The sequence below is a fragment of the Nerophis lumbriciformis genome, linkage group LG08 (assembly GCF_033978685.3).
Source record: "Nerophis lumbriciformis linkage group LG08, RoL_Nlum_v2.1, whole genome shotgun sequence".
In the NCBI taxonomy this organism is placed as follows: Eukaryota; Metazoa; Chordata; class Actinopteri; order Syngnathiformes; family Syngnathidae; genus Nerophis; species Nerophis lumbriciformis.
In genome coordinates this window covers 54555001-54577500 of record NC_084555.2, presented here as the reverse complement: position 1 = coordinate 54577500, position 22500 = coordinate 54555001, and the positions used below count along the sequence as shown (strand labels likewise).

Genomic DNA, 22500 nt, shown 5'->3' with positions numbered 1-22500 from the left:
GTGGCGGCCCACCGCGGCAAAATAAAAGCCGACACACCTAAAAAATTATTTTGAAAAAAACAAATAAATATCTGGTGCTACTGAAAGGACCACCATTTTCCACAATACTTTTATATACTTATTGAAAGTCAAAGAAATACACTTAATTATTTTATTAGTTAATGACCATGACGACACACCACTACTTAAAGGGTGGGGCCTCACCACAACAAATAAACAAGAACACAAAGCACAAAATGAGTGTGATGATTTTGGGGTTTTATTTGAGGTCTTTTTGGAAGACGATCATGTGGGAGTAAAAAGAATGATGGGCAGGGGGGAGCCCTTGAGCAAACACACCGTGGATTAGTGTGTGTGTGTGTGTGTGTGTGTGTGTGTGTGTGTGTGTGTGTGTAAGAATGCTGCACGTATTGTTGGCGGCATCAGCGTACGATCCATCCGGAGGGTTGCATGTTCATTTAGTGTGAGCGTCTCTTTCATGTCTTCCCCTCCAATAAAAGGACAAAAGCCACTTCCGCGGCGTCCAATCAGCACGCCGTGGTTTATAAATAGCCGAGCGGGAGTCGTACTCCCACTTCCCAAATGGAAGCTAATAGCCATGCGAAGCCGTGACGACTTTTTAAGAGACGGCGTTAGTGCTGGTGAAAAATTGAAGAAGTCATTGTTCTATTCGTGGACGACCTGGTGCACGCCTTCTCTTTTACCTGATCATCCGGAGGGGGGCGGAGTCTATAAATACCCGGCCCAAAAGCGCCGCTGTCATGTCACGTTGACGTTAGCGGGACCTCCTGCTTCCATCAAGGCTTTAATAACAAATGGAGAAAGTGTAGAAAAATGGAAGAGCACTCAGAGATCGACTGCAACAAGTCCTGCCGAGGCCCATTTTACACAGGAAGTGCTTTTTGGCTGACAATGTCTTATATTTAAATAACTTCTGAGGAAATTCTGCCCGATTGTGTTGAAATCAGCATTGCCTGCAGTTACGGAATTATTCTCCTTGACCGGGTTCTGCATGAAAGGCAAAAGCTAGCATGGACATAACAGTTGAGACAAGGTCTGTGTGAAAGTGAATAGTGGTGTAAAATGTAACAATTGCATTTATGTAATCCTGCATCTAAGTATCCTAAAATGTTACGTCCATCCATACATCTATCTGTCGGTCCAGTCATCCGATCCTCTGTCTATCCATCCATTCATTGGTCGGTTTGCCAGTCAGTCCGCCGATTCCTCCATCCATCTATCCGTCTCTTGGTCCATCCATCTGTCTCTGGGTCGGTATGTTCCTCGGTATGTCAGTCCGTCAGTCCGTCGGTCGGTTCCTCCATCTATATATCGGTCCGTCAGTCCATCCATCCATCAATCCGTCCATCTATAGGTCAGTGTGTTAGTCAGTATGTCAGCCAATCGGTAGGGCCGTACATCCGTTGGTCTGTAGGTCAATTCATCTATCGGTCTGTCCGTCTGTTCTTCTATCTGTCGATTGGTCAGTCGGTAGGTCCATCCATCCCTCCATAGGTCGGTCCGTCTGTCCATCAGTCTATCTATGTCTCTTGGTCTGTCGGTTGGTTGGTCCGTCCATCCATCTATTCGTCCGATCCTCTGTCTATCCACCCATCCATTGGTCGGTTTGTCGGTCGGTCCGCCGGTTCTTCCATCTATCTATCGGTCCCTTGGTCCATCCATCCATCCGTCTATGGGTAGATATGTTCATCGGTTTGCCAGTCGGTCGGTTCCTCCATCTATATATCGGTTCGTCAGTCCATCCATCCATCAATCCGTCCATCTATAGGTCACTGTGTTAGTCGGTATGTCAGCCGATCGGTATGGCCGTACATCCGTTGGTCTGTAGGTCAATTCATCTATCGGTCTGTCCGTCTGTTCTTCTATCTGTCGATTGGTCAGTCGGTAGGTCCATCCATCCCTCCATAGGTCGGGTCTATCTATGTCTCTTGGTCTGTTGGTTGGTTGGTCAGTCCATCCATCCATCTATCTATATGTCTCTTGGTCTGTCGGTTGGTTGGTCCGTCCATCCATCTATCTATCTGTCGGTCCATTCGTCCGATCCTCTGTCTATCCACCCATCCATTGGTCGGTTTGTCGGTCGGTCCACCGGTTCTTCCATCTATCTATCGGTCCCTTGGTCCATCCATCCGTCTGTGTCGATATGTTCATCAGTATGTCAGTCGGTCAGTCCGTCGGTCGGTTCTTTCATCCATCTATCGATCCCTTGGTTCATCCATCCATCAATCCATCCATTTATAGGTTGGTATGTCAGCCAATCGGTAGGGCTGTCCATCTGTTGGTCAGTCCGTTGGTCTGTAGGTCAATTCATCTATCGGTCTGTCCGTCTGTTCTTCTATCTTTCGATTGGTCAGTCAGTAGGTCAATCCATCCATCCATAGGTCGGTCCGTCCATCAGTCTATGTCTCTTGGTCTGTCAGTTGATTGGTCAGTCCATCCATCCATCTATCTATATGTCTCTTGGTCTGTCGGTTGGTTGGTCAGTCCATCCATCCATCTGTCTGTCCATTCGTCCGATCCTCTGTCTATCCATCCATTCATTGATCGGTTTGCCAGTCAGTCCGCCGATTCCTCCATCTATCTATCCGTCTCTTGGTCCATCCGTCTGTCTCTGGGTCAGTATGTTCCTCGGTATGTCAGTCGTCAGTCCGTCGGTCGGTTCCTCCATCTATCTATCGGTCCCTTGGTCCATCCATCCATCCATCCGTCTATGGGTAGATATGTTCATCGGTCTGTCCGTCTGTTCTTCTATCTGTCGATTGGTCAGTCGGTAGGTCCATCCATCCCTCCATAGGTCGGTCCGTCTGTCCATCAGTCTATCTATGTCTCTTGGTCTGTTGGTTGGTTGGTCAGTCCATCCATCCATCTATCTATATGTCTCTTGGTCTGTCTGTCGGTTGGTTGGTCCGTCCATCCATCTATCTATCTGTCGGTCCATTCGTCCGATCCTCTGTCTATCTACCCATCCATTGGTCGGTTTGTCGGTCAGTCCGGCAGTTCTTCCATCTATCTATCGGTCCCTTGGTCCATCCATCCATCCATCCATCCGTCTATGGGTAGATATGTTCATCGGTTTGCCAGTCGGTCGGTTCCTCCATCTATATATCGGTCCGTCAGTCCATCCATCCATCAATCCGTCCATTTATAGGTCAGTGTGTTAGTCGGTATGTCAGCCGATCCATAGGTCGGTCCGTCCATCAGTCTATCTATGTCTCTTGGTCTGTCGGTTGGTTGGTCCGTCCATCCATCTATCTATCTGTCGGTCCATTCATCCGATCCTCTGTATATCCATCCATTCATTGGTTGGTTTGCCAGTCAGTCCTCCATCTATCTATCCGTCTCTTGGTCCATCCATCTGTCTCTGGGTCGGTATGTTCCTCGGTATGTCAGTCGGTCAGTCCGTCGGTCGGTTCTTCCATCTGTCTATCGATCCCTTGGTTCATCCATCCATCAATCCATCCATTTATAGGTTGGTATGTCAGCCGATCGGTAGGGCTGTCCATCTGTTGGTCAGTCCGTTGGTCTGTAGGTCAATTCATCTATTGGTCTGTCCATCTGTTCTTCTATCTTTCGATTGGTCAGTCAGTAGTTCCATCCATCCATCCATAGGTCGGTCCGTCCATCAGTCTATGTCTCTTGGTCTGTCGGTTGGTTGGTCAGTCCATCCATCCATCTATCTATATGTCTCTTGGTCTGTCAGTTGGTTGGTCAGTCCATCCATCCAAATGTCTGTCCATTCGTCCGATCCTCTGTCTATCCATCCATCCATTGGTCGGTTTGTCGGTCGGTCTGCCGGTTCTTCCATGTATATATTGGTCCATCCATCCATCCGTATATGGGTCGGTATGTTCATCAGTATGTTAGTTGGTCAGTCCATCGGTCGGTTCCTCCGTCTATCTATCGGTCTGTCGGTCCATCCATCTATAGGTCGGTATGTTAGTCGGTATTACAGCCGATCAGTGGGGCCGTCCATCCGTTGGTCTGTAGGTCAATTCATCTATCGGTCTGTCCGTCTGTTCTTCTATCTATCGACCGGTCAGTCGGTTGGTCCATCCATTCATCCATAGGTCGGTCTGTCTATTGGTCGGTCGGTCCATCCATCAGTCAATCCATCTATCTATGTTCTGTATCGATCTATCTGCTGTAGCTGTCTACCGTATCTATCCACCATATCCATCTACCTATCTGTGTGTTTCAGTAAATAAATGTTTATGTTGGCTCCGACGTGCCAGTTTTTCAGGATGTCTGTGTGAAAGCCTCTAAAGATGTATTATAAGTTTTCCCGGTAAAAACAAACTAGATGTTGTTTGATCTTCAAGTATGCCTTTCCTAATCTGGTTTCCTCTAAAGGTGCTGTGACACTTTGAGCTTCCCTGCCGGTCACCAGAGGCTTGTTTACGTTCCGATTGATTTGGTGTGCAGGAAAAAGTTAGCGGGTGAGAAAGTCAAAACAAGATGACAAGTGTGACTCGGATGTTGATATTTATGGTGATTCTAGTTGATACAGAGTTCAACATGTGTCATCCTGTGACTGCAAACATAGAACGTCATTTAGAGTCGATTTAAGGGTTGAATTGATCATTTCAGAGGCTGCAAAGAGGCTAACTGAGGAGCTCTCACTCTGACTTCAAACAGCTTGGATCGCATCATGTTGTCAGTCCGGGTCACAACTTTTCAACTAGCAACCAGCAGGACTAATCTGCTTTGAGAACTTTGGAACTGTTCAAAAGTTTAGAGCAACTAACTTAAAAACAGCAGAGCGGTCTAGTACTTTAGAGCAGTGGTCCCCAAACACGGCCGCGGCCCGGTACCGGTCCGTGGATCGATTGATACCGATTGATACCCATTTGAAGGCCACTTCAAATGATGTGGCGGACAACATTAAATGGTTTGGCGGACAAAATGTTATAAATAATGTGGCAGACCACATTAAATGATGAATAACATGGCGGGTCACATAAAATGACGTGGAAGACCACATTAAATGACATGGAAGGTCAAATTTAAATGTCGTGGAAGGCCACTTTAATGATGTGGCGGACAACATCAAATAATTTGGCATACCACATTAAATGAAATGGTTTGGGGGACAACAACAAATAATTTGGCAGACCACGTTAAATGATGTGGAAGGCCACTTTAAATGGTTTGGGGGACAACATCAAATAATTTGGCAGACCACGTTAAATGACGTGGAAGGCCACTTTAAATGGTTTGGGGGACAACATCAAATAATTTGGCAGACCACATAAATGACGTGGAAGGCCACTTTAATTATGTGGTGGACAACATTAAATGGTTTGGGGGACAACATCAAATAATTTGGCAGACCACGTTAAATGATGTGGGAGTCCACTTTAAATGGTTTGGGGACCACATCAAATAATTTGGCAGACCACATTAAATGATGTGGAAGGCCACTTTAAATGGTTTAGGGGACAACATCAAATAATTTGGCAGACCACATTAAATGACGTGGAAGGCCACTTTAAATGGTTTGGGGGACAACATCAAATAATTTGGCAGACCACATTAAATGACTTGGAAGGCCAATTTAAATGGTTTGGGGGACAACATCAAATAATTTGGCAGACCACGTTAAATGATGTGGAAGGCCACTTTAAATGGTTTAGGGGACAACATCAAATAATTTGGCAGACCACATTAAATGACGTGGAAGGCCACTTTAAATGGTTTGGGGGACAACATCAAATAATTTGGCAGACCACGATAAATGATGTGGAAGGCCACTTTAATTATGTGCGGACAACATTAAATGGTTTGGGGGACCACGATAAATGATGTGGAAGGCTACTTTAATTATGTGGCGGACAACATTAAATGGTTTGGGGGAGAACATCAAATAATTTGGCAGACCACATCAAATGACGTGGAAGGCCACTTTAAATGGTTTGGGGATCAACATCAAATAATTTGTCAGACCACATTAAATGACGTGGAAGGCCACTTTAAATGGTTTGGGGGACAACATCAAATAATTTGGCAGACCACGATAAATGATGTGGAAGGCCACTTTAATTATGTGCGGACAACATTAAATGGTTTGGGGGACAACATCAAATAATTTGGCAGACCACGTTAAATGACGTGGAAGGCCACTTTAATTATGTGGCGGACAACATAAAATGGTTTGGGGGACAACATCAAATAATTTGGCAGACCACGTTAAATGACGTGGAAGGCCACTTTAATTATGTGGCGGACAACATTAAATAGTTTGGGGGACAACATCAAATAATTTGGCAGACCACATTAAATGACGTAGAAGGCCACTTTAAATGGTTTGGGGACAACATCAAATAATTTGGCAGACCACGTTAAATGATGTGAAAGGCCACTTTAAATGGTTTGGGGGACAACATCAAATAATTTGGCAGACCACGTTAAATGATGTGGAAGGCCACTTTAATTATGTGGCGGACAACACTAAATGGTTTGGGGGACAGCATCAAATAATTTGGCAGACCACATTAAATGATGCGGAAGGCCACTTTAAATGGTTTGGGGGACAACATCAAATAATTTGGCAGACCACGTTAAATGATGTGGAAGGCCACTTTAAATGGTTTGGGGGACAACATCAAATAATTTGGCAGACCACGTTAAATGATGTGGAAGGCCACATAAATTATGTGGCGGACAACATTAAATGGTTTGGGGGACAGCATCAAATAATTTGGCAGACCACATTAAATGATGTGGAAGGCCACTTTAAATGGTTTGGGGGACAACATCAAATAATTTGGCAGACCACGTTAAATGACGTGGAAGGCCACTTTAATTATGTGGCGGACAACATTAAATGGTTTGGGGGACAACATCAAATAATTTGGCAGACCACATTAAATGACGTGGAAGGCCACTTTAAATGGTTTGGGGGACAACATCAAATAATTTGGCAGACCACATTAAATGACGTGGAAGGCCACATTAATTATGTGGCGGACAACATTAAATGGTTTGGGGGACAACATCAAATAATTTGGCAGACCACATTAAATGATGTGGAAGGCCACTTTAATTATGTGGCGGACAACATTAAATGGTTTGGGGGACAGCATCAAATAATTTGGCAGACCACATTAAATGATGTGGAAGGCCAATTTAAATGGTTTGGGGGACAACATCAAATAATTTGGCAGACCACATTAAATGACGTGGAAGGCCACTTTAATTATGTGGCGGACAACATTAAATAGTTTGGGGGACAACATCAAATAATTTGGCAGACCACGTTAAATGACGTGGAAGGCCAACTTAAATGGTTTGGGGGACAACATCAAATAATTTGGCAGACCACATTAAATGATGTGGAAGGCCACTTTAATTATGTGGCGGACAACATTATATGGTTTGGGGGACAACATCAAATAATTTGGCAGACCACATTAAATGACTTGAAAGGCCATTTTAAATGGTTTGGGGGACAGCATCAAATAATTTGGCAGACCACATTAAATGATGTGGAAGGCCACCTTAAATGGTTTGGGGGACAACATCAAATAATTTGGCAGACCACATTAAATGATGTGGAAGTCCACTTTAAATGGTTTGGGGGACAACATCAAATAATTTGGCAGACCACATTAAATGACGTGGTAGGCCACTTTAAATGGTTTGGGGGACAACATCAAATAATTTGGCAGACCACATTAAATGATGTGGAAGGCCACTTTAAATGGTTTGGGGGACAACATCAAATAATTTGGCAGACCACATTAATTGATGTGGAAGGCCACTTTAAATGATTTGGGGGACAACATCAAATAATTTGGCAGACCACGTTAAATGATGTGGAAGGTCACTTTAAATGATTTGGGGGACAACATCAAATAATTTGGCAGACCACATTAAATGATGTGGAAGGCCACTTTAAATGGTTTGGGGGACAACATCAAATAATTTGGCAGACCACGTTAAATGATGTGGAAGGCCACTTTAAATGGTTTGGGGGACAACATCAAATAATTTGGCAGACCACATTAAATGATGTGGAAGGCCACTTTAAATGGTTTGAGAGACAACATCAAATAATTTGGCAGACCACGATAAATGACGTGGAAGGCCACTTTAATTATGTGGCGGACAACATTAAATGGTTTGGGGGACAACATCAAATAATTTGGCAGACCACGTTAAATGACGTGGAAGGCCACTTTAAATGGTTTGGGGGACAACATCAAATAATTTGGCAGACCACGTTAAATGACGTGGAAGGCCAGTTTAAATGGTTTGGGGGACAGCATCAAATAATTTGGCAGACCACATTAAATGATGTGGAAGGCCACCTTAAATGGTTTGGGGGACAACATCAAATAATGTGGCAGACCACATTAAATGACGTGGAAGTCCACTTTAAATGGTTTGGGGGACAACATCAAATGACGTGGGAGGCCACATCAAATGGTGTGGCGGACAACATTTTATAAATAATGTGGCAGACCACATTAAATGATGACTAACATGGCGGGTCACATAAAATGATGTGGAAAGCCACTTTAATGACTTGGAAGGCCACTTTAAATGGTTTGGGGGACAACATCAAATAATTTGGCAGACCACGTTAAATGAGGTGGAAGGCCACTTTAAATGGTTTAGGGGACAACATCAAATAATTTGGCAGACCACATTAAATGATGTGAAAGTCCACTTTAAATGGTTTGGGGGACAACATCAAATAATTTGGCAGACCACATTAAATGACGTGGAAGTCCACTTTAAATGGTTTGGGGGACAACATCAAATGACGTGGGAGGCCACATTAAATGACGTGGCGGACGACATTAAATGGTGTGGCGGACAACATTTTATAAATAATGTGGCAGATCACATTAAATGATGACTAACATGGCGGGTCACATAAAATGATGTGGAAAGCCACTTTAATGACTTGGAAGGCCACTTTAAATGGTTTGGGGACAACATCAAATAATTTGGCAGACCACATTAAATGATGTGGAAGGCCACTTTAAATGGTTTGGGGGACAACATCAAATGACGTGGGAGGCCACATTAAATGATGTGCCGGATGACATTAAATGGTGTGGCGGACAACATTTTATAAATAATGTGGCAGATCACATTAAATGATGACTAACATGGCGGGTCACATAAAATGATGTGGAAGGACACTGTAAATGGCGTGGAAGGCCACTTTAATGACGTGGAAGGCCACTTTAAATGGTTTGGGGGACAACATCAAATGATTTGGTGGACAAAATGTTATAAATAATATGGCAGACCACATTAAATGATGAATAACATGACGGGGCACTTTAAATGGCCAGATCTGGCCCCTGGGCCATGAGTTTGACACATTATATAAAGGATTTAGTTTTGTGTGTGTGTGTGTGTGTGTGTGTGTGTGTGTGTGTGTGTGTGTGTGTGTGTGTGTGTGTGTGTGTGTGTGTGTGTGTGTGAAGGAGCCAACATTAGGATGAAGATGTTCCAACATGGCATCTTCTAAGATGGCCTGAGTGGAAACAAGACAAATCTGACGTGTTTCTCTCACTCCTGCGCTCAATTTCCTCTCGCCGTGCTTGGAAAGCCGCCATCAGTGAGCTCTTCCTCGCAGGCTTCGGGGGCCGCCTTGTCGATAACGATCTGCTCCCGCCAACGTCTTGTCTATGACGAAGACTCGCCTCGTCCTTTCCCATTTTTGTCTTGAAGTGTTTACCTGCTGGCCAACATCTCCCAGACCTTGAGTGACAGCTCTGCTTGTACGAGGTCCAGATTGTCTTTGACGTGGTTTCTTATGATAATTCCACCCTTGGCTGACATGTCACAGATAGACGTTGGCACCATGCTGAAGAAAACACAATACAAGACTCACAGAGAAGTAAATGACATCATCACAATAATATTGTTTGTCTTTAAGTTTATTTCCAAAATGACAAATATTCAAATGGACCCTGTGTCATATCTTGTTTAGTTATGTACTGTCCGGTTAAAACTCCATACTTTCTGTTTTGTCACCATGGCGACCCATTAGTTTTCGCCTGTCATGTGTTCGGACTCACGCACCTGTCACTAATTCTGTCTTTATTATTTAAGCCAATAGTTGCCAAGTCGTCGACCTGGCGACATTGACATTATTCATGCTCTGCTCTATTGATACTCTGACATTCTAGATCTGCTCTGTGCTGACTTATTTCATGTTTAATTCCATGCCATAGTTCCATGCTTGACCAAGTACGTTTTTGTTTATTCCTGTCACAGTAAGTGTTTATTTGTTTCATGCCCATAGTTTACACTTTTTCTGCAGGCGAGCTACTTTTCAATTGATCAAGTCGTGGGGATCTACCTCATTCATATATATCATTTATATTTACTTATTTATAAAATATATGTTTTTGTTAATAAATTGAAGGTGTTTAATGATAATACAAGCATGTTTAATACATATAGTTAATATTGTTAACAAGTTAAAGGTGTTTAAAGATAATACAAGCATGTTTAACACATATAGTTAATAAGTTAAAGGTGTTTAAAGATAATACAAGCATGTTTAATACATATAGTTAATATTATTAATAAGTTAAAGGTGTTTAAAGATAATACAAGCATGTTTAATACATATAGTTAATATTGTTAATAAGTTAAAGGTGTTAAAAGATAATACAAGCATGTTTAACACATATAGTTAATATTGTTAACAAGTTAAAGGTGTTTAAAGATAATACAAGCATTTTTAATACATATAGTTAATATTGTTAACAAGTTAAAGGTGTTTAATGATAATACAATCATGTTTAATACATATAGTTAATATTGTTAACAAGTTAAAGGTGTTTAATGATAATACAAGCATGTTTATTAATACATATAGTTAATATTATTAATTAGTTAAAGGTGTTTAAAGATAATACAAGCATGTTTAATACATATAGTTAATATTGTTAATAAGTTAAAGGTGTTTAAAGATAATACAAGCATGTTTAATACATATAGTTAATATTGTTAATAAGTTAAAGGTGTTTAAAGATAATACAAGCATGTTTAATACATATAGTTAATATTGTTAATAAATTAAAGGTGTTTAAAGATAATACAAGCATGTTTAATACATATAGTTAATATTGTTAACAAGTTAAAGGTGTTTAATTATAATACAAGTATGTTTAATACATATTGTTAACAAGTTAAAGGTGTTTAAAGATAATACAAGCATGTTTAATACATATAGTTAATATTGTTAACAAGTTAAAGGTGTTTAAAGATAATACAAGCATGTTTAACACATATAGTTAATATTATTAATAAGTTAAAGGTGTTTAAAGATAATACAAGTATGTTTAATACATATAGTTAATTTTGTTAACAAGTTAAAGGTGTTTAAAGATAATACAAGCATGTTTAATACATATAGTTAATATTATTAATAAGTTAAAGGTGTTTAAAGATAATACAAGCATGTTTAACACATATAGTTAATATTATTAATAAGTTAAAGGTGTTTAATGATAATACAAGTATGTTTAATACATATAGTTAATATTATTAATAAGTTAAAGGTGTTTAAAGATAATACAAGCATGTTTAACACATATAGTTAATATTGTTAACAAGTTAAAGGTGTTTAAAGATAATACAAGCATGTTTAATACATATAGTTAATATTATTAATAAGTTAAAGGTGTTTAAAGATAATAGAAGCATGTTTAACACATATAGTTAATATTATTAATAAGTTAAAGGTGTTTAATGATAATACAAGTATGTTTAATACATATTGTTAATAAGTTAAAGGTGTTTAAAGATAATACAAGCATGTTTAACACATATAGTTAATATTATTAATAAGTTAAAGGTGTTTAAAGATAATACAAGCATGTTTAATACATATAGTTAATATTATTAATAAGTTAAAGGTGTTTAAAGATAATACAAGCATGTTTAATACAAATAGTTAATATTGTTAACAAGTTAAAGGTGTTTAATGATAATACAAGTATGTTTAATACATATAGTTAATATTGTTAACAAGTTAAAGGTGTTTAAAGATAATACAAGCATGTTTAATACATATAGTTAATATTATTAATAAGTTAAAGGTGTTTAAAGATAATACAAGCATGTTTAACACATATAGTTAATATTATTAATAAGTTAAAGGTGTTTAAAGATAATACAAGCATGTTTAATACATATAGTTAATATTGTTAACAAGTTAAAGGTGTTTAAAGATAATACAAGCATGTTTAATACATATAGTTAATATTGTTAATAAGTTAAAGGTGTTTAAAGATAATACAAGCATGTTTAACACATATAGTTAATATTGTTAACAAGTTAAAGGTGTTTAAAGATAATACAAGCATGTTTAATACATATAGTTAATATTATTAATAAGTTAAAGGTGTTTAAAGATAATACAAGCATGTTTAATACATATAGTTAATATTGTTAACAAGTTAAAGGTGTTTAAAGATAATACAAGCATGTTTAATACATATAGTTAATATTGTTAATAAGTTAAAGGTGTTTAAAGATAATACAAGCATGTTTAACACATATAGTTAATATTGTTAATAAGTTAAAGGTGTTTAAAGATAATACAAGCATGTTTAATACATATAGTTAATATTATTAATAAGTTAAAGGTGTTTAAAGATAATACAAGCATGTTTAACACATATAGTTAATATTGTTAATAAGTTAAAGGTGTTTAAAGATAATACAAGCATGTTTAATACATATAGTTAATATTATTAATAAGTTAAAGGTGTTTAAAGATAATACAAGCATGTTTAATACATATAGTTAATATTGTTAATAAGTTAAAGGTGTTTAAAGATAATACAAGCATGTTTAACACATATAGTTAATATTGTTAATAAGTTAAAGGTGTTTAATGATAATACAAGCATGTTTAATACATATAGTTAATATTATTAATAAGTTAAAGGTGTTTAAAGATAATACAAGCATGTTTAACACATATAGTTAATATTATTAATAAGTTAAAGGTGTTTAATGATAATACAAGCATGTTTAACACATATAGTTAATATTATTAATAAGTTAAAGGTGTTTAAAGATAATACAAGCATGTTTAATACATATAGTTAATATTATTAATAAGTTAAAGGTGTTTAAAGATAATACAAGCATGTTTAATACATATAGTTAATATTGTTAATAAGTTAAAGGTGTTTAAAGATAATACAAGCATGTTTAATACATATAGTTAATATTATTAATAAGTTAAAGGTGTTTAAAGATAATACAAGCATGTTTAATACATATAGTTAATATTATTAATAAGTTAAAGGTGTTTAAAGATAATACAAGCATGTTTAATACATATAGTTAATATTGTTAATAAGTTAAAGGTGTTTAAAGATAATACAAGCATGTTTAATACATATAGTTAATATTGTTAATAAGTTAAAGGTGTTTAAAGATAATACAAGCATGTTTAATACATATAGTTAATATTGTTAATAAGTTAAAGGTGTTTAAAGATAATACAAGCATGTTTAACACATAGTTAATATTATTAATAAGTTAAAGGTGTTTAAAGATAATACAAGCATGTTTAATACATATAGTTAATATTGTTAACAAGTTAAAGGTGTTTAAAGATAATACAAGCATGTTTAATACATATAGTTAATATTGTTAACAAGTTAAAGGTGTTTAAAGATAATACAAGCATGTTTAATACATATAGTTAATATTATTAATAAGTTAAAGGTGTTTAAAGATAATACAAGCATGTTTAATACATATAGTTAATATTGTTAATAAGTTAAAGGTGTTTAAAGATAATACAAGCATGTTTAATACATATAGTTAATATTGTTAATAAGTTAAAGGTGTTTAATGATAATACAAGTATGTTTAATACATATAGTTAATATTATTAATAAGTTAAAGGTGTTTAAAGATAATACAAGCATGTTTAATACATATAGTTAATATTGTTAACAAGTTAAAGGTGTTTAAAGATAATACAAGCATGTTTAACACATATAGTTAATATTGTTAACAAGTTAAAGGTGTTTAAAGATAATACAAGCATGTTTAACACATATAGTTAATATTGTTAACAAGTTAAAGGTGTTTAATGATAATACAAGCATGTTTAACACATATAGTTAATATTGTTAATAAGTTAAAGGTGTTTAAAGATAATACAAGCATGTTTAACACATATAGATTCCTTTCTTTCATGAAGACAAGAATATAAGTTGGTGTATTACCTGATTCTGATGACTTGCATTGATTGGAATCAGACAGTGGTGCTAAAAACGTCCGCATTTTTGAATGGAGGAGAAAAAAAGTCCTCCTTTCTGTCCAATACCACATGAAAGTGGTTGGTTTTTGGCATCTTATTTGTCCAGCTTCCGTACTCCTTTGTATACACTTTACAAGAAATACATTGTCGGCAAACTCCGTAGCTTGCTAGCTTGTGCACGCCAGCTTTCTGAGACTCTTGTTTTGTTAGCGCAACTGTGCAACTGTGCAGTCGGTCTTTGGAGTTTTGACGACAGGTACGACGCCAGAGTCTGTTGAAATAAAGTGTTTCTCGCCTTCCAGTCGGTCATTTTAATGAGCTGGCAGCAGCCAGCGTCATCTCAGAAGACCCTCGGGTGCCGTGAATGTCAATCAAGTGACCAAAGTGACGTCATAGTGAAGATTTATGATCGCTCATTTTTAGGACTATTTTTTTTAATGCCTGGCTGGTGATCGACTGACACACCCTCCGAGATCGACCGGTAGCTCGCGATCGACGTAATGAGCACCCCTGTTTTACGCCTTTGTGGTAGTTTTTTGTTCCTTAGCCAAGTTTGTGTCTCCACCTTTTGTTTGCACTTTTATAGTATAATTAAATCATGTCTTTACCTTCACGCCATGTCCGGTCCAGTCCATTTGCACCAGGGGAAAACAATCCACGCAGTAATTTGCGTCATCATAGTCCACGTCTTGACAGACGCCAACGTCCTCAGGCCACACGGACCTGATCGGGATCAGTTTGCCGCTTGGACTCCACTATACTTGCCAACCTTGAGACCTCCGATTTCGGGAGGTGGGGGGAGGGGGTGGGCGTGGTCGGGGTGGCACGGGGGCGTGGCTAAAAGGGGAGGAGTATATTTACAGCTAGAATTCACCAAGTCAAGTATTTCATATATATATATATATATATATATATATATATATATAAGAAATACTTGACGTTCAGTGAATTCTAGCTATATATATATATATATATACGTATATATATTTATTTTATATATATATATATATATATATATTTATATATATTTATTTGTATTATTATATGTATATATATATATATATATATATATACGTATATATATTTATTTTATTATATATGTATATATATATTTTTTTTTTTAATTTTATTTTATTATATGTATATATATATATATATATATATATATATAAAATAAATACTTGAATTTCAGTGTTCATTTATTTACACATATACACACACATAACACTCATCTACTCATTCTTGAGTTAAGGGTTGAATTGTCCATCCTTGTTTTATTCTCTGTCACTATTTTTCGAACCATGCTGAACACCCTCTCTGATGATGCATTGCTGTGTGGCACGCACAAAAGTGCTTTCATCAAATGCACTAGATGGCAGTATTGTCCTGTTTAAGAGTGTCACAACATTGCTGTTTACGGCAGACGAACTGCTTTACTGCATACAAAAAAGTGACTGCTGTTGTTGTGTGTTGTTGCCACGCTGGGAGGACGTTAATGAAACTGCCTAACAATAAACCCACATAAGAAACCAAGAACTCGCCCTCCATCATTCTATAGTTATAACGTGATTGGGCAGGTACGTTTTTTTATATTGTGGAGGACCTGAGTCCGCCTGAATTTCGGGAGAAAATTTGTCCCGGGAGGTTTTCGGGAGAGGCGCTGAATTTCGGGAGTCTCCCGGAAAATCCGGGAGGATTGGCAAGTATGGACTCCACATAAGATCCTGATGGCACCTAACGCCTCCCACCTTCCTTCCTCCATCGTCTCCAAGTCGCTTGCGGGAAAACCAAATGCTGGCGCCATTCTGTCAAGACGTGGACTATGATGACGCAAATTACTGCGTGGATTGTTTTCCCGTGGTGCAAATCGACTGGACCGGACATTTACACGATGTGCCAACTTCACTGGTGTTGTTTTTGTATATTGTGACATGTTCATGTGCTTGTGAAGTGAATTATATTTATATAGCGCTTTTCTCTAGTGACTCAAAGCGCTTTACATAGTGAAAGCCAATATCTAAGTGACATTTAAAGCAGTGTGGGTGGCACTGGGAGCAGGTGGGTAAAGTGTCTTGCCCAAGGACACAACGGCAGTGACTGGGATGGCAGAAGCTGGGATCGAACCTGGAACCCTCAAGTTGCTGGCACGGCCGCTCTACCAACCGAGCTATACCGCCCCTGTGGCCCTGTGGTATAGCCCCCGTTGGGGCTATACCACAGGGCCTACTTGCCAACCCTCCCGAATTTTCCGGGAGACTCCCGAAATTCAGCGCCTCTCCCGAAAACCTCCCGGGACAAATATCCTCCCGAAAATCTCCCGATTTTCAGCCGGAGCTGGAGGCCACGCCCCCTCCAGCTCCATGCGGACCTGAGTGAGGACAGCCTTTTTTCACGACAGGAGGACAACAGGGTGAGAATAACTAAATCATCCAGACTACAGACAAATTGTATTATTATGTTTATCTTACCTAAAAATAAATATATTTATTGGGGCTGTCTTGGTTGACAAGACTGCAGCATCGCGTGGACATCAGGGGCGGTACCACTGGATTGGCAGACCGGGGTGGTGGTTCCTCTCTTTAAGAAGGGGAACCGGAGGGTGTGTTCTAACTATCGTGGGATCACACTCCTCAGCCTTCCCGGTAAGGTCTATTCAGGTGTACTGGAGAGGAGGCTACGCCGGATAGTCGAACCTCGGATTCAGGAGGAACAGTGTGGTTTTTGTCCTGGTCGTGGAACTGTGGACCAGCTCTATACTCTCGGCAGGGTCCTTGAGGGTGCATGGGAGTTTGCCCAACCAGTCTACATATGTTTTGTGGACTTGGAGAAGGCATTCGACCGTGTCCCTCGGGAAGTCCTGTGGGGAGTGCTCGGAGAGTATGGGGTATCGGACTGTCTGATTGTGGCAGTCCGCTCCCTGTATGATCAGTGTCAGAGCTTGGTCCGCATTGCCGGCAGTAAGTCGGACACGTTTCCAGTGAGGGTTGGACTCCGCCAAGGCTGCCCTTTGTCACCCATTCTGTTCATGACTTTTATGGACAGAATTTCTAGGCGCAGTCAAGGCGTTGAGGGGATCTGGTTTGGTGGCTGCAGGATTAGGTCTCTGCTATTTGCAGATGATGTGGTCCTGATGGCTTCATCTGGCCAGGATCTTCAGCTCTCACTGGATCGGTTCGCAGCTGAGTGTGAAGCGACTGGGATGAGAATCAGCACCTCCAAGTCCGAGTCCATGGTTCTCGCCCGGAAAAGGGTGGAGTGCCATCTCCAGGTTGGGGAGGAGATCTTGCCCCAAGTGGAGGAGTTCAAGTACCTCGGAGTCTTGTTCACGAGTGAGGGAAGAGTGGATCGTGAGATTGACAGGCGGATCGGTGCGGCGTCTTCAGTAATGCGGACGCTGTATCGATCCGTTGTGGTGAAGAAGGAGCTGAGCCGGAAGGCAAAGCTCTCAATTTACCGGTCGATCTACGTTCCCATCCTCACCTATGGTCATGAGCTTTGGGTTATGACCGAAAGGACAAGATCACGGGTACAAGCGGCCCAAATGAGTTTCCTCCGCCGGGTGGTGGGTCTCTCCTTTAGAGATAGGGTGAGAAGCTCTGCCATCCGGGAGGAGCTCAAAGTAAAGCCGCTGCTCCTCCACATGGAGAGGAGCCAGATGAGGTGGTTCGGGCATCTGGTCAGGATGCTACCCGAACGCCTCCCTAGGGAGGTGTTTAGGGCACGTCCGACCGGTAGGAGGCTGCGGGGGAGACCCAGGACACGTTGGGAAGACTATGTCTCCCAGCTGGACGAAGTGGCTGGAGAGAGGGAAGTCTGGGCTTCCCTGCTTTGGCTGCTGCCCCCGCGACCCGACCTCGGATAAGCGGAAGAAGATGGATGGATGGATGGAATTTAAAAAAAAAAAAAAAAAAAAACTAAATATATTTTTTTTATATATTTGCTAAAAACATCAAAATTAATTGTATTTTTATTTGTATTTTTTCTGACTCCTTATTACATGCAGCCATAGAATTAAAATAAACATATTTGAAATAATTAATTTTAATCATCATAATAATTCATTTAAAATGACCATATTAATTATTAAAATAGTTGCTTGTTTATCAACAACTTTAGCATTTTATTCATTACATTTTGAAGCTCTCAGAAGCCAAGTTATGTTATATTCCTTAATATTTATTTATGCATGTTTGAAGTATCAATTATCTAAACACAGTTTTGTTTGCATATTTTCAGGATATATATATATATATATATATATATATTAGAGATGCGCGGATAGGCAATTATTTCATCCGCAACCGCATCACAAAAGTCGTCAACCATCCGCCATCCACCCGAACTAACATTTAATCAAAACCGCACCCGCCCGCCATCCGCCACCCGCCCGTTGTTATATATCTAATATAGACGATGCAAGGCATTAGTGAGGTTATAAAGCTTTTGCCTGTTAAAGAAAGGAGACTGATCCAATGTAGCAGAGACATTCAATGTGTGCCACGCTGTCACGGCCTAGACCACACCAGTGCGCAATCATCTGGGAGCCGCGCTGAGCGCACCACCAAGCGCGCTCGCGCCACTCAAACTGCTGCAGGCAGCTGCGTTCTATCTTGTTTTAACATCCTGTGGCACTCTTCTGGGATCACGGCGGACGAAACTGCTCATGCTCAGGGTGTTTGTGGAGATTCGGGGTTTTGCACAAATGTGATGCACCATGTTAGATGTCCCGGTTTTGTGACTGTCGTAGACATAAACAGCGTCGCAGCTCTTGCAAATCACGTAGCCAGCATTACTATCATCCTGATTTACAACCTCATAAAAACGAGTCCACGCTGAACTTTTCTGGCTTTTTTTCCCCTGGTCTTTAGTATTCCCTTTTTTAGTTTGTCGCGTACCACGTTTGCTGCCGGCGTTGCCATCTCTTTTTTTTTTTCTTCTTCTGTTGTGGCATATGCTGCAGGTGCCTGCTCGTTTTTCGTATGTGGGTAACAACATTTAACTATGTATATATATTTCCCAATTGGTTTAACTGCCACCCGCCTGAATCTATTTAAAATCTAATTTTTTTTTTATTTCAACCGCCCGACCCGACCCGCGGATAAAATCTAATTTTTTTTTTATTTCAACCGCCCGACCCGCGGATAATCCGCGGACTCCGCGGTTGTGTCCGCAAACCGCGCATCTCTAATATATATATATATATATATATATATATATATATATATATATATATATATATATATATATATATATTAGAGATGCGCGGATAGGCAATTATTTCATCCGCAACCGCATCAGAAAGTCGTCAACCATCCGCCATCCACCCGATGTAACATTTGATCAGAACCGCACCCGCCCGATGTTATATATCTAATATAGACGATGCAAGGCATTAGTGAGGTTATAAAGCTTTTGCCTGTTAAAGAAAGGAGACTGATCCAATGCAGCACAGACATTCGCGTGCCACGCTGTCACGACCCAGACGCACACCAGTGCGCAATCATATGGGAGCCGCGCTGAGCGCACCTCCAAGCGCGTCTCGCTGCCGGCGACGGCCAGGTATGTGCCCGACGCTCCAGCGCCATCCATTTTCAGGGCTAGTTGATTCGGCAGGTGGGTTGTTACACACTCCTTAGCGGGTTCCGACTTCCATGGCCACCGTCCTGCTGTCTATATCAACCAGGGTGAGCCCCACCCCTTTCGTGAGCACACTGCGCGCGGAATGACCCCTGTTACGCGCCCCCGGCAACAGGGGTGGCGGGCAGGTAAGCTGCGCGGGCGGAGCGTGCGGAGTGACCCCTGTTACGAGCCCCCGGCCACGGGGGTGGCGGGCAGGTAAGCTGCTTACCTGCTGCGCGTGACGCCGGCCGCGGCGAAGGCGGACGAGGCGGGGTGTCGGTGCGGTGGGCGCGGTGGTGACCCTGGACGTGCGTCGGGCCCTTCTCGCGGATCGCCTCAGCTACGGCTCCCGGTGGGGCCCTATCGGGGGAAGGGGCCTCGGTCCCGGACCCCGGCGAGGCGTCCCTTCTCCGCTCCGTAAAAGTGTCCGTCTCTTTTTTTTTTCTTCTTCTGTTGTTGCATATGCTGCAGGTGCCTGCTCGTTTTTCGTATGTGGGTAACAACATTTAACTATGTATATATATTTACCAATTGGTTTAACTGCCACCCGCCTGAATCTATTCAAAATCAATTTTTTTTTTATTTCAACCGCCCGACCCGGCCCGACCCGACCCGCGGATAAAATCTAATTTTTTTAAATTTCATCCGCCCGATCCGCGGATAATCCGCGGACTCCGCATCTCTAATATATATATATATGAAATACTTGGTGAATTCTAGCTGTCAATATACTCCTCCCCTCTTAACCACGCCCCCACCCCCGACCACGCCCCCCCACCCTCCCGAAATCGGAGGTCTCAAGGTTGGCAAGTATGCCACAGGGACCCTTTGTCACAAAGGGCCCTTGGGCCCCGGGGGGGCTCAGTAGGTTAAGGCGGCCCTACACTTGCTAAGTGCTAAGTAGAACCATATATGGTTCTTCGGCTCGTCCTCATAGGAGAACCCTTTTTGGCTCCAGGTAGAACCTTTTTATAAAGGTTCCACCTGGAACCCTTTTGGAGGGTTCTACCTAGAACTGTGTGTGTAAGGTTCCACCCAGAACCCCCCATGAGAGGTTCTACAAAGAACCCACGCAGGGAGTTCCACTAAGAACCCTTTCGTATTTCAAGGGTTTCATCTAGAACCCACACAGGGAGTTCCACTAAGAACCCTTTTGTATTTCAAGACTTTCTTCTAGAACCCACGCAGGGAGTTCCACTAAGAACCCTTTCGTATTTCAAGGGTTTCATCTAGAACCCACACAGGGAGTTCCACTAAGAACCCTTTTGTATTTCAAGACTTTCTTCTAGAACCCACGCAGGGAGTTCCACTAAGAACCCTTTCGTATTTCAAGGGTTTCATCTAGAACCCACGCAGGGAGTTCCACTAAGAACCCTTTTGTATTTCAAGACTTTCTTCTAGAACCCACGCAGGGAGTTCCACTAAGAACCCTTTCGTATTTCAAGGGTTTCATCTAGAACCCACACAGGGAGTTCCACTGAGAACCCTTTTGTATTTCAAGACTTTCTTCTAGAACCCACGCAGGGAGTTCCACTAAGAACCCTTTCGTATTTCAAGGGTTTCATCTAGAACCCACACAGGGAGTTCCACTAAGAACCCTTTCGTTTGTCAAGGGTTTCATCTAGAACCTATGCAGGGAGTTCCACTAAGAACCCTTTCATGTTTCAAGGGTTTCATCTAGAACCCACACAGGGAGTTCCACTAAGAACCCTTTCATGTTTCAAGGGTTTCATCTAGAACTCACACGGGGGGTTCTAAAAACATCCCTTTTCAAAGGTTTTCACCGATAACCGTCTTGTCTTCTGAGGGTTCTATAAAGAACCATATTGTATTCTACAGATCAGTTTAGTTCATATTATATTGTGGTCATTTATCATGTTGACATTGAACAAACATTTTAATGAGAAAAACATTTATTTAAAGATAGGCACCATTATTGGCAAATGTTATCAGGAAGTGACACAGGATCTTACCCATGCTTTCAACAATCCCTGAAGAACTCTTTCTTCCAAAAACGGTTCTCTGGATCAAAATAGTTCTTACTGGAACCCTTAGTGTTAGTGAGAACCCTTTTAAAACCAATTATTCAGAAAAGGGGTTTTAAAGGGTTCTCTGGATCAAAATGGTTCTTACTGGAACCATTAGCGTTACCAAGAACCCTTGAAAAACCCTTTCTTCGGGAAAGGGTTTTTCAGAAGCAAATGGTTCCAGTTAGAACCTCAGCCCTTGTAGAAGAACCCTTTTAGAACCCTTATTTCTAAGAGTGTACTGCCAATCCCAAATGGACTGTAAGTGACAACTTTTCATTAAAGAACATTAAAAAGGAGGGGAAAAACAACCAAATTCTCGCTGTTTTCCCGCCCGGTTGTTTGCGAGTGCATGCTGAGGTGGGAGGGAGCTGCCACTTTTGACGTGGACGTGAGCTAATCGTCAGCAGCGCTACCAGGGAGGGAAGACGTCATGCTTCCTGGAGGCAGCAGGGGAGTGAGCGAGTGGGAGTTAGTTTGTTTGTAGTTTGAGCAGCAGAAGGGACGTTAAGACAGCGGAGATGATGAGCAGCATTAGTGAGTCATGAGCAGAGGAAGGTGTCGGAAGCC

At 40.6% G+C, this 22500-nt stretch overlaps 1 protein-coding gene across 2 annotated transcripts in view; it reads left to right on the top strand.

Annotated features, from left to right (window-relative positions):
* efna2a (ephrin-A2a) overlaps nt 1-22500 on the top strand; it is a 258269-nt gene that overhangs the window by 176383 nt on the left and 59386 nt on the right. The window lies entirely within an intron of this gene.